This window comes from Aedes albopictus, chromosome 2 (genome assembly GCF_035046485.1).
Source record: "Aedes albopictus strain Foshan chromosome 2, AalbF5, whole genome shotgun sequence".
NCBI lineage: Eukaryota > Metazoa > Arthropoda > Insecta > Diptera > Culicidae > Aedes > Aedes albopictus.
Window position 1 is genome coordinate 82,670,278 of NC_085137.1, and position 15,942 is coordinate 82,686,219.

General features: G+C 43.6%; 1 protein-coding gene across 2 annotated transcripts in view; it reads left to right on the forward strand.

Moving 5' to 3' along the window:
• The window catches only part of LOC109430774 (UDP-glucosyltransferase 2), a 65,999-nt gene that overhangs the window by 35,200 nt on the left and 14,857 nt on the right, over window positions 1–15,942 (forward strand). The gene's annotated exons all lie outside the window — the stretch shown is intronic.

Genomic DNA, 15,942 nt, shown 5'->3' on the forward strand with positions numbered 1-15,942 from the left:
CAGTGTTAGCTTGAATTGTTAAATAAATTTTCTTATATTACGATAATGAAAGAGTGAATACATTTGAGAACTTTTGCGTACATGGGGTATCTTATGGGTGTATGATAATATGTGCGCCACTGAAATATCCCTGTTATTGCAATTTGTTCATAATATTCTGGAGCTCGATTTGAATAGGTCGTATGTGATTTCGTCGATATAAAATTCGATCAGTTGGATTCGCTTCTTATGGCGAAAACTGTTAAAATTTAACAAAATTAATACATACAAGCGATTCCTTACACAACAGGCTTTCGGTTTTATCATTAAAAGCCACTGAAATATCATCCATATTTCTACTATTACTACAATAAACTGATCGAATTTTATATCGACGAAAGCACATACGACCTATTCAAATCGAGCTCCAGTATTGTATTAACTCATTTTTTGCTTTTGGTAGTCAAAAGCTAGTATGTTGGTCGGCCAACAATTACTATCAAACCTTACGGAGCGATTTGACTGGAATTGATCAATCTTGATCTAGGACGTCATTCGGTTCGGTCGGTTGGGGTTAGATTTTGTTTTCCTAGCTAAGCGGTTATTTTGTTTGGACACGATGACCGAATGTTAGGTCTCTCTAGTAGTTTTGCACAGCATTCGGGCAACTTCTGGAAAGCATTAACTGGACGTGCTAAAGGAGGAACCCTACGTGCTGGACAGAAACTACAGAGCTTGGAACCACTGGCAACAAATAGTGATGATTCTAGTTTTGCCGCCAAGGGCAAAAACTATGAAAAAAGAGAAAAAAAGCAAATCCGCAAAGCTGCTTTGACGGACCTGCCTACTTTTTCTGGGGAAGCGAGCACTTCAATATCCTCGTTGCGTTTGTAATTTAGGCTGAAAAAGGCTATTTTACGAATGCACTGACGGATGAACTGCTGAAGTGTTCAACAACCTTGTATCAAATGCCAGCCAATTCATTCATCCAAAACCTTGGTTCTGGACAGATATGGCAAAATCTGGTCTTCTCCGGAGAATCAGTACAGCCATAGCTGGCTGAACCAGTGTTTGTTAGTGATTAATGAGAAGGCGGTGGTTGATTTTAAGCTCGTATTAAGGCAACATAATCTCGACCAAAACATAATTTGTTTGTGCGTTCCACGGAATGCAGTTGAAGATTGTTATCAAAACGATGTTCTGAATCGATTAGTTTTTCAGAATACCAATATTCTGGCAAACTTTTAGAAGATCAACAAAGTCATACCAACTGAAAATGGACAATATTGGTTCTTTTTGAGTATTTTGTGATTTATTGATCTTTATTGATGAAGCTGATTCTCGTACTCAGAAAGGCGCGTCCTGTTCTACTGCTGTAAAACATGACATGCCAACAGAGTGTGAGAATTTGCTCATAAATCATTCTCAGTATCCCTTCGGGGGTGCAGAAATGAATTATTCTGTAGTAAAGATTCAATTAGAATTTCAACTTTGAATGTTCTGGTAGAATATTTCCTATGTGTGCGTACATTCTTTCTAACGAGCAATTCTTCGGAGGTGCTTGTATGAAATCAATCATCCCTTTCCAATTCCCCTTTCCCTTTTCCCATTCCCTCTTCCCTCAGGTAAGTGATGATTGGCTATGACGTGCGAGGCACAAATCTCCCATTCGATGGAGAACGTGCCGCCTGAGCCTATGTTCTGATACCTGATAGTGTAGGTCTGACAGGCCGTCTTCTACAACAAAAGTAAAATCCAGGACTACTCTCTCCTCGTACCCACTAAACCATTCCTATGGTCGCCAAACCCTACGTCTCTCCGGAACCACCAAGAAGGTATTGCTTCAGAGAGGGGCTAGTGCACATCGCACCCACAAGGTTAGCTGCGTAGCCTGCAGCAACGAACATCGATGACTCGCTTTGGAGAGTCCATCACGGTAGCATGCTGGCGCTTAGCCAGTTTCCCGAGTGGTCCTCGCCACTCCCTTTGTCCTCGGAAGGCGGGCAGGGTCAACCCCGCCCGCGCCCTACTGCTGAGCGGACATCAAGAACTGATGCCCACGTGCAACCCGATCTGACCTGCCCGCAAGGAAGGGTATCACTACCCTTCAGGCCCTATCAGATGCACCCGTAGGTTGCAGACAGCAGGATCTCACCTACCCCGACCCTTGCCGGGGACCCCTTTCCAACCGCGGGCTCGGATCCAACCCAGTAGACCGACGCCACGACAGCACCGCTACCGGGACTTCCTCTCCGCGGCCACTTAATCGTTGTAAGGGTCGATCTCGACCGCAGGGCACCGGTATGACCTACGAAGCCGACTCCGAACCCCTGGACCACCTCTTGTACTGCATCTGGACTAGCCATTCTCCGAGTCCACGCGCCACCTCCTCTGTAGCTCCCAGACGATGTGGGTAATAGCCGTTGAAACGGCGTTCCAGCCAAACTCATCCCTACACATCCTCTGGACCAAGTTGTCCGGAGTTGTGTCTTCCCCGCATGTGGCAAGCATGCGGTCACGCATTGTGCGAAAACGCGGGCACACGAACAAAACGTATTCCGCCGTTTCCTCTAAACCATTGCACACTGGGCATTCGGGAGAATCCGCATGCCCGAAACGGTGTATCGGGAAACTGTCGGAAGCAACCATGACTTGAAAGGACCTGTGTCAGGTGGAATGTAACTTCCCAATGCCACCTATTAATCCAACTATCTACCCTCGGTATCAACCTATAGGTCCACCTTCCTTTGGTGGAGCTGTCCCACGCGCGCTGCCATTTGACCATAGAGGCCATCCTGACAGTCCTGCGTATGCCTCCCCGGGTAGACGTGAATATCATAATCATATCTTGAAACGATCAAATTTTGATGTCATATCTTAATATGATATTGATGAGATATTCAAAAAGTTGCCAAATATCTACTCAATATCTCATCGTGATATGATTTCAAAATTAGTACTTAATTTGATTTTTGGAAAGCCTAGTGCAACCTGCTGTATAAATGTCGAAATTTCCCAACATTGCGCATAAAAACTATTTTAAGTTTTCAACTTTCATTATGCTCCGTCCTCAAATAACGTAACGCTTCAGGAGATAGGGGTTCAATAAATTCCGTAACGCTCCAGGGGAATAGGGAATACAGCCTAGCGTTACGACCCATACAAAACAGTTGGAGTTATCATACAAAAGCACATTATGGATTCTGCCAGTTCCTACTGAACCAACCACCGAGTTCAAAGATATCGAATTTAGCGTTACACAATAAATAGATGTTCCCTTATGTCCACAACAAATTTTACAAACGAGCACCTGGACAAAAAGGAAGTAGAAGTGCCCTTCATTTTCAATAAGCGGGTTTATGGATGCGGCAATTGAACAAAAAAACAGAGTATGTGCCGATTACTCTGCTTATAATCGATATTTGCTTTTCTTTAAAAAAAAAGGCATAAAAATATATCCTGATTTAATCTGATATATTTCATAATTATATCTTAATTTCTTAATTATTTTATTTCACTGTGAGTAAACCAACAGAGGCTTTCCAATTGAGTCCGATGACAACATGAGCTGGATCTCGATGTCGAGCTTGCATTTGTGGTACGAATCCAATAAATGAATCACCGGACAATTTGGGAACTTTATCGGCCCGCTAAGCAAAATACGTCCATTTCGAAAAACGGATCGTTTAATTCTAGATTCAACAAAACATACCGCTGCAGACGACAAGCTTTTTGAGTTTCAACCAACGAATTGCGTAGCGATTCTGCATGGGGTATACGAACAGACGACAGTCGTGACGTCTACGATCTTCTAAATGTTACCAAAGCTTTTCTGGGCGACAGTTCACAATAGAGCATGTTCAGTGAAGTACATACTAGATTTACCTTCTCACCATACAAAAATTCAGTTCATTACTACAATCTAGTACTTCACTGATTGCGTCCTATTGGTGGAAATTCGTCCTGTTTTAGGCGCAAAATAAACCAAACATGTTTCTACGCATGTCGTTTTTAAAGTTTGGATCACCAGCTTTGTTAACAATTCAGAGAAAGAGCATGATATGTGAAATCATCTAGAGAAAAGTGCTCTCTTAGTTTAGGAAAATATGCAAAATAGCCTTAATTCATTTTTATTTTCCATACCATCACGTCAGTTTACAAATTTTGGGTGAAAACTGTATTAATATTCTGCAATAGAACATTTATCATTAAGAAATCTGAAAAATACTGCTCAAGATCAAAATTAGCTCTTCACATTTCCATCTGGAACATCCAGAATTCGAAAGATCTGAAAATTACTGCTCAAGATCAAAATCAGTTCTTTGACACATTCATCTATAACATCCGAAAATTGTAAGATCTGAAAACTACTATTCAAGATCATAATAAGTTCTTTCACACACTCATCTACAACATGGCGGGACCAAACCAACACAACTACCATGACTCGCAAACACCTTGGAAAACGTAGAACTTGATGCTCTTGTTACCTTCTATTTTCAGATATGAGTCGTAGTGCGGTGGTAATGTCACTGCTCATAAATCACAAGGTCATAAGTTCGATTCTGGTCGCGGCCATTTTTCTTTTTTTTACTCTAATCCATCTGTCAGATCATTTTATGATATTGGTTAGATGTGCTACAGCCCAGATCTCCCCAGATATTAGTCTGATCTTATAACATCAAAATGAGATATTATTATGTTCTTCCCCATACTAATTTTTGATCTTATTTTTGATCTTTTATCTCTTATGTCAAACAAACCAATAGCTAATTATGATCTTGAGTACTTCACTGAGGAATATCAAATGATGATATTGTTCTGATTTTTACTTCTACTCGGGTCTTGTGCCGCGCATTTCGAAGCACTCCATGTCCTCACTGATAAGAATGCTGATAGGCACCATACCAGTAATGACGCAGAGAGCGTCGTGTGACACGGTACGGTACGCGCTCGCAACCCTCAGGCACATAAGCCTGTAAGTACTTTCCAGCTTCCGTCGGTAGCATTTAGTACTTAGCGCGGTGCCCCACGCCGGGCCGCCATACCTAAGTATGGATGTAGCAACATTAGCCAGAAGCTTGCGCTTACTGGCGTACACCGCAGAGCTATTGGACATCATCCGGGACAGTGCCGCAATAGCTGTGGAGGCTCTTTTACAGGCATAATCGACGTGGCTACCGAAAGTAAGCTTATCGTCGATCATCACGCCCAAGTGTTTGACGGAGCGCTTTGACAGGATAGTACAGTCTCCTACACTGATCTCCGTCTGCTGCTCCGACTTCAGGTTGTTAACAACCGTCACCTCTGTCTTGTGGTGAGCCAGCTCCAGTTTCCTGGACCGCATCCACGCCTCCACAACCTTGATCGAGTGGTTGGTAGTCAACTTTACCTCCTCGATCGTTTCACCGTAGACTTCGAGCGTAATGTCGTCGGCAAATCCGACAATCACCACTCCCACTGGATACTCTAACCTCAACACCTCGTCGTACATGACATTCCATAACACCGGACCCAGGATGGAACCTTGCGGGACTCCTGAGGTTATGTGAAAGCACTTCCGACCCACCTCCGTGTCGTAGACTAGTACACGATTCTGAAAGTAACTTCCGAGAATCTTGTACAGGTACTCCGGTATCCCCAGACGCAAGAGCGCATCGGCAATAGCAGACCAGCTGGCGCTATTAAACGCATTCCTTACATCCAGAGTCACTACCGCGCAAAAGCGAATTCCCCTCCTCTTAGGCTCGAGTGCTTTCTCGGCGGTTTTTGTAACCGACAAGATAGCGTCTACGGTGGACCTCCCCTTCCGGAAGCCGTACTGGTTACTCGAAAGACCATTTTCGCCCTCGGTGAACCGCAACATTCTATTGAGGATGATCTTTTCGAGCACCTTCCCCGCCGTGTCAATCAAGCATATTGGTCTATATGCCGACGGGTCTCCGGGTGGTTTCCCCGCCTTTGGCAATAGTACCAGGCTCTGCCTCTTCCAAGCTTCTGGGAAAACTCCCTCGTCCAGGCATTTCTGCATAGCAGACCTGAACATCTCGGGAGCTTCTGCAATAGCTACTTTTAAGGCCAGGTTCGGAACTCCGTCCGGACCTGGGGCCTTACCTACGCTAAGGGACTTAGCTATCCCCGCAAGTTCCACATCGGTGACCCTCTCCTCATCGCCAGCCCCAGTCCCCGGCTGTCCTACGAAAGGAGGCCAAGGACTAGGATCATGACGCGGAAAAAGTCCTCCAATGATCCCCTCCAACATCTCTGGAGATTGCTCTGTAGGAGCCATCACACCTCTCGTCTTGGCCATAACGATCCTGTAGGCGTCACCCCACGGGTTCGTATTGGCACTCTGACAGAGACCCTCAAAGCAGGCCTTTTTGCTTGCTCTTATCTCGGTCTTAAGCGCGGCTTTTGCAGCGGCGAACACCACCCGCCGTTCGTTTCGCTCTTCCTCTGATCGTGCTCGCTGCATCCGCCGCCTAGCCCGTAGGCAGGCGCGGCGCAGGTCCGCAATCGCGTCGGTCCACCAGTAAGCCGGTGGCCTCCCATTTCTAGGGTGGACTCGCCTAGGCATGGTCGCATCACACGCACGTGAGAGCACCGCTACCAGCTCGTCGCCGTCTAAACCGATTAAGTTTCGCTCACGGCGGAGCGCCTCCCTAAATACCCCTTCGTCGAAGTATGATGTCTTCCACCTGCGAGGGCTTGGCCTTGGCCTAGCCGCCTCTTCTTCTATCCGCTGTTTGCTGTTATTGTAGTCGATACTGTAGCGAACCGCCAGGTGGTCGCTGTGAGTGTAGCCATCATCTACTCTCCAGTTCGAACTACTTGTTAGGCCAGGACTGCAAAAGGTCACGTCAATAATTGACTCCGCTCCATTCCGACTAAAGGTACTCTTGGTACCGACATTAGCCAAGTCGACATCTAAGATGGCCAGTGTTTCTAGCAGGATCTGACCCCGCTGGTTCGTGAAACGGCTTCCCCATTCCACGGCCCAGGCATTAAAGTCGCCCGCTATTACCACCGGCCTTCGCCCTGTTAGCACGGTCGTTAAGCGGTCCAGCATTTGCGTGAACTGCTCGATCGGCCACCGTGGAGGCGCATAACAGCTACAGAAGAAGACCCCGTTTACTTTGGCGACCACGAAGCCCTCATAGGTAGTAGACACCAACTCCTGCACGGGGTATTTACCCGTCGTCCATATCGCCGCCATTTTTCTGGTCCCATCCGCGACCCAGTTGCCGTTGCCGGCGGGTACTCGGTATGGGTCCGATATGATGGCGATATCCGTCTCCCACTCAGAAACTGCCTGACAAAGCAGTTGCTGAGCCGCATCACAGTGGTTCAGGTTCAGCTGCGTTACCTGCACTGTGATTTGTTGTTCACTGCGGCTTTCTTGAAGGCCGGGCACCTTGGACCACCCATCGGATGTCTGTTGTTCGAGGATTTCCCGGTACAGATCATGCAGATGGGCGGACTCGTGCAGCTTTGGGCCTTATGACCTTCAGCGCCGCATCGCCTGCACAGTTTGCGCCTGTCGGGGCCTTTGCAGTCCCACGACTTGTGTCCTGGTTCCAGACACCTGAAGCAAACCTCAGGTGGCTCGTGGAATGTCAGGTGACAAACACACCAGCCCACCTTAATACTCCCTACTTTAACGGACTTTTTAACATCCGCCACAGGTAGCTGAACCAGAGCTATCTGTGTCCCTGCTGGCCCCTTCCGCAGCCTGACGGCTGTGGCGGCCACCTGAACATCGAACTGTTGCCGCAGTGCCGTGACGAGCTCTTCCGCTTCGGTGATCTCGTCTAGGTCTTTGACCTTCAGAGTCGCCTCATGCGTAAGAGCCCTCACCTCCACTCCATCTCCAAGGACCTCTTCTGCCAGCCTCTTGTAGGCGGCGCCCTTGTGATCCTTCTGGCGCTTAAGCTCCAGGATCATTTCGCCCGTACGAGTACGTCTGATACTGCGTACGTCGGCTCCAAGACCCTCGAGCTTGGCGTCGCACCTCATCGCCTTCAAGACGTCCGAGTATTTCGACTGTTCGGTCTTGATGACGATAGCGTCACCTTTTTCGCGCCTGGCACCTGCCTTCCTACGCCTTGGCTTGGCGACCTGCACTTCTACCTGCGGATTCCCCTTCTTCTTCCTCTTCCGCTCTACCTTTGTCCAAGGAGGGTCCTCTCCTTGGATCGCCCTGCTCTGTGGCTGCTGAGGGCCCACCATTGGTCGCAACCCCTTGTTCCCATCATTCCGGGACGGGCCGGCCTTTTCAGGCCCACCCTTCCCAGCTTTCCGGGAACCCTGGCTGGGGTCCGACTTTCCAGCGTTACCACCGGCTTTCGGGGTTATTATACGCCTGGCCTTGCGGGCGCCGCCAGACAGCTCCTCACCTGACGGCTGCCTCGCCCGCTTCTGCGAATGCTTGTCGCTTTTGTCGCGAGCATTCGCTTCCACTCTCTTCGGACTACCCGCGAAGGAGAAGGCCTCCGTTTGTGTAAACTTAGACGCTTTCTCCTTTGCGGGTTCCGCCGCTGCTGCAGCCAGCAACGCAACCGCGTGCTCCTGCTTGGCATTATCGACAGACGCCCTAAGCCGAAGCAAGGCCGTTTTCAGGTCCTTGCTTATATTCGACTTAGTTGTCGCAAAGTCGATAATTTTGCCGAGCTGCTGCTCAGCTACCTCAAATGCGGGCCGTCCTTTTTCTGCAACTTGGCTGATGGCCCTCAGCAACCATGCTCCGTCCATGACCTCCGCCGGCTGGCTTGCCGTGGAGTGGACAGGAGCTCCCACGCTTGAGCTGCGTAAGCAGCTTCCAGCACCTGACTCCTCGCTTCTCCTTGTAGGAGACCTCATCAACCCGCTTCTTGCGAAGGGGTTGATCGCACCGCTACTTCCACCTGTATTTTGATTTTTAAGATTTTTACTCATATTTGATTCCCACGAGTTGCACGAGAAATAATGTCCACCACGCCAGAGCTCTGCATTAACGCGGTAAGGGACAGCATACTGTGGGGGGTGCCCAGGTACCCCACAGGCTCCGTTAAAGATCGAGCATCTTTTTCACCCCCTCGATCACTCATTCCTCGGCACGGGTCGCTTGACACCTTGAATTGGGGTTAGTAGTCCTATTCTTAGCCGGCAACTACGCGGCTGACTCGCAAGCGGGGGGGTGCGTCAGGCCCCAGGACATCCGTCCCTGCTGCCCCAGGTAGGATATGATAGATATAACTTGCGTCAACCATCTGGTGTAGAAAAAAAAGTGATCTTTAGTTAATTTTTTAATTAAGAAACAGTGATGTGAATTTTATTGTTAGACATACTACACAAAATCGTTGTTTTAAAATATCCTTTAGAAAACAGAAGAACACCCGGTATGCAGGGATGGGAACACTCACTTGCAAAGAGTTATACTCACTTGATATTATCTCTGCTCAGAAGCATGCTATCAAAAAATAGTGTATGGAGCACTTTTAGCTTATAATTTTATCTAAAAGTTTGCCGAATAATGTGAGGGTCGCACATGCATAATAAAGCCGCGACAGAGCTATGAAGACAACTCTCCACGTGGAGAGTCGCTTTCGCAGCTTTGTCGAAGATTTGCTAAGCGTGTGCGACCCTTACACTGTTCGTCAAACTTTCAGATAAAACTACAAGGTAAAAGTGCTCCATACATTGTTTTTTATAGCATGCTTCTGAGCTTAGATAATATCAAGTGAATGTATCTGTATGTCAAGTGAGTGTTCCCATCCGTGCCGGTATGTAATGCGTTGCTGATTCCAGGGTGTATTGAGCACTTATTCTGAAAAGTAATATAAGTTGTATTGGTTTTGTTTGCTATTTTGTACAGAAAATTTATCAATACGAGCTGTTGTGCAAATCCAGCTTTTTGGGGGTGACTGGGCCATGCAGTTGCAAGGAAATAGGCTTGAGAACCCTACAAATTTGAATTAAAACACCTGTAAGCGAGCGTTCTGCGAAAAAATTCAGAGATTATTGTAAGATTTAGTCAAAATCCAAAGGCACGCTCAAGCTTACGTACCTAAAAAATTTTAGCATTTAATGAAGAATACTTCTATCTTTTATTGAGGATGCTAGTTGAATATATTTAAGTGACAACGGATGATTTCTATTGTATCGTTGATGGATGACAATCAATGTGGTTCAATTTTTACGTTTATTTGTCTGTGAGCTATTTTAAACGGATTTAACACTAATCAGTTGTGCGTAAGTATCAATATATTCAATATTTTTGATAAGCCATCAATATTTTGTGAAATTGAACAATTTTGGTTGATTTTTAATGTTTGGACCAATGTCACTCCCTAGAAGGGGTTACATTGGGCCAATTTTAATTAAGCTACAACATCGCCAAAAAAAATTTAGAGCAATTATATCTACACTAGTCCTGAGTTATACCTAAATGAACGAGTATACGAAATTTCAAGTTAATTTAGAGCTAAAATATTGTTGTAACGACTTATAAAAGGAAGGACTATGCAATTTTGGCCCATTGAAACCCCCACTGACGGCACCACATCCATGGGTTAGGTTAAAATTTACATTTTACTACCCGGTTCCGGTTCCAAGTAACTACCGGTTGTACTAAATATGGTCTGACACTATTTTCTTGTTAACTGTTCATCGGGTTACCAAAAACGCTACAAAATTATGTGTCGCATGCATGGTATGACAATTCCGGCGGGACACTCGGAACCGGTTTTGGAACACTACCAGTTATTTCTAATGTGATCTAAGGCTACTTTCTTGCTAACCATTCATCAGGTTATCTTAAAAGCTACGATTTGATGTGTCACATGCCTGGATTTGGATCACTTTTACATATGGCCACTTCCGGCCACTCAAAACCGATTCCGAAATATTTGCTGGCCGTTCATTAGGTAATCGAAAAAGCCGCTCTTTGATGTGACGCATGTATGGGTTTGACCATTTCGGCAGGATACTTGGATCCGGTTCCGGAACATTACCGGTTCAGATATGGTCTGAGACTATTTTCCTGCTTATTGTTCATCAGGTTATCGAAAATGCCGTGGTTTGATGTGTCGCATGCATGAGTTTGAATCACTTTTATATTTGGCCTCTTCCGGCGGGACACACAGAACCGGTTCCGGAACACTACCGGTTCAGATATAGTCTGAAACTATTTTCCTGCTTACCGCTCATCAGATTATCGAAAATTCCGATGTGTCGCATGCATGGGTTTGATTCACTTTTATATTTGGCCACTTCCGGCGGGACGTTCGGAACCGGTTCCGGAACACTACCAGTTCAGATATGGTCTGAGACAATTTTCCTGCTTACCGCTCATCGGGTTATCGAAAATGCCGTGGTTTGATGTGTCGCATGCATAAGTTTGGTTCATTTTTATATTTGGCCACTTCCGGCGGGACACACAGAACCGGTTCCGGAACACTACCGGTTCACATATGGTCTGAGACTATTAACCTGCTTACCGTTCATCAGATTATCGAAAATGTCGTGGTTTGATGTGTCGCATGCATGTGTTTGTTCCACTTTTATATTTGGCCACTTCCGGCGGGATGTCCGGAACCGGTTCCGGAACATTACTGGTTCGGCTATGGTATTAGACTATTTTTCTGCTTACCGTTCATCAGATTATTGAAAATTCCATGGTTTGATGTGTCGCATGCATGGGTTTGTTTCATTTTTTTATTTGGCCACTTCCGGCGGGATGTCCGGAACCGGTTCTGGAACACTACCGGTTCATATATGATCAGAGACAATTTTCCTGCTTACCGTTCATCAGGTTATCGAAAATGCCGCGGTTTGATGTGTCGCATGCATGTGTTTGTTTCACTTTTATATTTGGCCACTTCCGGCGGGATGTCCGGAACCGGTTCCGGAACATTACCGGTTCAGAAATGGTCAGAGACAATTTTCCTGCTTACCACTCATCAGGTTATCGAAAATTCCGTGGTTTAATGTGTCGCATGCATGGGTTTGTTGCATTTTCATATCTGGCCGCTTACTGGGGTACCGTTCCGGAACACCTAAATGGCCATTAGTATGGGACAAATATCAAATTCTCGCTCCAGTCGACTTTTTTGATTCCATTTAGGTCCCATATGAACTGTGCAACATTTCAGCGCAATCGGTGAAACTATAATTTAGCGCAAGCGGTCCAAAGTTTTCATAGGATTTACTATGGAAAAAGTTACACTTTCAGATAAAAAATCCCAGAGGTCGTCCCTTGTCTCCTTAATTCAAATCGATCAATGCTTCTTGTAGAAAAATCATTTATGAAACTTTCCTTCGAAGACCGCAAAACGATTGGATGCCTGTGGAAAAAGTTATTGATGTATTACCAATTAGTAATCCAACGAACAGCTGTTTGTTTTGTTTTATTAGCAGCACTGTAGCTGCCGCCTTGGCTGCTGCTGTTTCTGGGGGTGGTGATGCCTCCCGCCACCCCATGCAACAACGGCAGCAGCAGTGCTGCTGATAAAACAAAACAAAAAGCCGTTCATTGGATCACTAATCGGTAATAAATCAATAACTTTTTCCACAAGCATCCAATCGTTTTGCGGTCTTTGAAGGAAAGTTTCATAAATGATTTTTCTACAAGAAGCATTGATCGATTTGAATTAAGGAGACAAAGGGTGACCTCTAGGATTTTTTGTTTGAAAGTGTAACTTTTCCCATAGTAAATCCTATGAAAACTTTGAACCGCTTGCGCTAAATTATAGTTTCCTCGATTGCTCTGAAATTTTGGACAGTTCATATGGGACCTAAATGGGATCTAAAAAGTCGACTGGAGCGAAGATTCACTTTTCCCATACAAGCGTGTCCCATACTAATGGCCATATCTCCGGAACGGCTTGACCGATCCGAACCATTTTCAATAGGAAACAATGGGACCAGATTCCCCGTCGAATGAACCATCGGTCATTGAAATCGGTTGAGGTTTACTGCCAAAAAGTGATGTGAGTTTTTTTTGTCCACACACACACATACGCACACACATACACACATACACACACACACACACATACACACACACAGACATCATCTCAATTCGTCGAGCTGAGTTGATTGGTATATGTAACTTGACCCTCCGGGCCTTCTATCAAAAAGTCATTTTTGGAGTGAACATATAGCCTTTCCGGTACACTTGGTGTACGAGAAAGGCAAAAAATGCCAAGTTCACTCCTAGAAGAATTGTCCAACAGTTTTCAAATGAATTAACGAAGATATTTTTAAAGGATGTTCCGAAATATTATTTGAAGAAGAAACATATGTCCGAAAAAATGTTGAAAGGGGAAGTCGTTTTTTAAATTCTTGTTTCTTTTAAATACAGGGGATAGACAAAATGATCGGGACAGGCAAAATTTTCTCTTCTCAAAAAATATTCAAATAGCTGTAACTTTTCGAAAAGTGCATCAAAAATTTTCAAATTTTTACTGTAAGTGGATCAACTAGTTGTGTATCAGTGGACAAAATTTGAAAAACATCGGGCTATTCTGCACAAAGTTGTAAAGATTCTAGAAAAAAGGTATTTTTATCCGATAGCCAACTTTGAGCTGTTATATCTCCGGATTTAATGAACCGAATGCAATGAAATTTTGACCATTTACGACTTATATAATGAGCTCTGTAAAACGTTTGACTCAACTTGAAATTATTTACAAGAGAAAAAGTTATAGCGATTTCATTTATTTTATGATTTTTTAGTAAATTGATCTATTTTTAATATGCATCCCATTAATTTTTCAATGAATTGCCAGCTATGTTGTTACTTTCTTTCAAAACATATTTATATTAAAGACAATTAGAGGGAATATAAATGAACTATAAATAGCATCTTGAATTTTGAAACGATGTTGAAATTTAAGAAAATTTTGTGTTTTATTAGAAAAATAATCTCATCGTTATAATTTTCTTCTGTGTTGAGAATTATAAGTTAAGTCAAAAGTTTTTCAAAGCTCATTATGTAAGTCATAAATGGTCAAAATTTCATTGCATTCAGTTCATTGAATCCGGAGATATAACAGCTCAAAGTTGGCTATCGGATAAATATACCTTTTTCTAGAATCTTTATAACTTCGTGCAGAATAGCCCGATCTTTTCCGAATTTTGTCCACTGATACACAACTAGTTGATCCAATTACAGTAAAAATTTTAGAATATTTGATGCACTTTTCGAAAAGTTACAGCTATTTGAATATTTTTTGAGAAGAGAAAATTTTGCCTGTCCCGATCATTTTGTCTATCCCCTGTACTCTTATACATCATGCAATTGTATATGCGATTGATAGTAGTCTATCAAATATAGCAGTTACCATGACGGCTGTTGATTTCGATTCAGTGTGAATACTTTCTCCTCTGTTTGTGCAGTTAGACCAGGTAGATCATCTTTACGTACTGGCAGCTCTAATCCTAAAATATATAATTTCCTGAATTGAACGTAATTTTGCTCCTTGCAGCTATCGTTGAGAATTATGAACTTGTTCATGCGATTGTTTCCAGGCGCAATAAAATGCATGAGGTGTCGCGGTAAATACACATTCGTTTTTAAGTACTCAAAACTAAAGGAGTTGTCGTGATGAATGTTGAGTTCAAAACAAAAATCCTGATAAAGAAATAATTTTGAGAAGATTTCCAATTTTATCAATTTTTTAGAAATTCTTCTAGAAGTACCCCGAGAAATTTCTTAAAGGTATCATATCAATAACTTTCAAGGATTTAAACGACGGAACTTTCACGAATTTCTTCAGAAATTTCACCAGCTTTAGTTTCTCAGAAAATTAGAAATTTAGAATTTCTTCAAAAATTTCCCCAGGGCTTCCTTAATCATCATTCAATAAGAAATTCCATAAAACTTTTCTACGATAATTCTGAGGATTTTATTAGAAATTCCTCCAGGGATTTAGAAAAAATGTTCTGAAATACAGAGTACAGGTAATATTAAGTCAATGCCTATCATTGTCTGTCATTGTCGTCTTGATATTGATCGTCCTACAGTAATAGTGACGGTGGTGCAAAGTCAGTAGTCAACTGACATGACTGATATTGTGCAGCGCTGGTAATGTCTTAAAGATTTTCTCCACAGTTTCTCTTATAATTTCATTTAATGATTCCAGCAGAAATTCCTCAAGGGATTTCTATAGGAATTCATGGAAGTTCAATCAATAATTTCTTCAGTTATTGTTGTATTTTCTCATAAATTTCTTCAGGGTTTCCTGCTAGGTTACTGCTAGGAGTTCCTTTTCGGATTTTTCCTGAAATTAAATTCAGAAAAAATTTCTCACATGGATTTTAATACAATTTTCTTAAGCAATTTTTCTGGAGATATTTGCATTCTCATTTTTCTGCAGAAAATCGTCCTTTAATTTCTTCACAAACTTCGTATGGATTCAACCAAATTTTTTTTCAAGAATTCCTTTAGATATTTTAACAGATCCTCTCCTCTTCTCCTCTTCTTGGCGTAACGTCCTCACTGGGACAAAGCCTGCTTCTCAGCTTAGTGTTCTATGAGCACTTCCACAGTTATTAACTGAGAGCTTCCTCTGCCAATGACCATTTTGCATGTGTATATCGTGTGGCAGGCACGAAGATACTCTATGCCCAAGGAAGTCAAGGAAATTTCCTTTACGAAAAGATCCTGGACCGACCGGGAATCGAACCCGTCACCCTCAGCATGGTCATGCTGAATACCCGTGCGTTTACCGCCTCGGCTATATGGGCCCTATATATATGGGCTATATTTTAACAGATATCAACACGAATTCTACTAGCAGTTTTTTTTAAATCCTTAAGGATTTCATTTTATAAACCCTTTAGGGAAGCCCCCAGAAATTTCTCCGGGAATCTTTGGAGATTCCTCCTGAAATTCTTAAATATATTCATCCGAGGATTTTCTTAAAGATCTTTCAGAAGAATTTGTTTGTTGAGTGCAGTTTATTAATTAGATACTGTTTC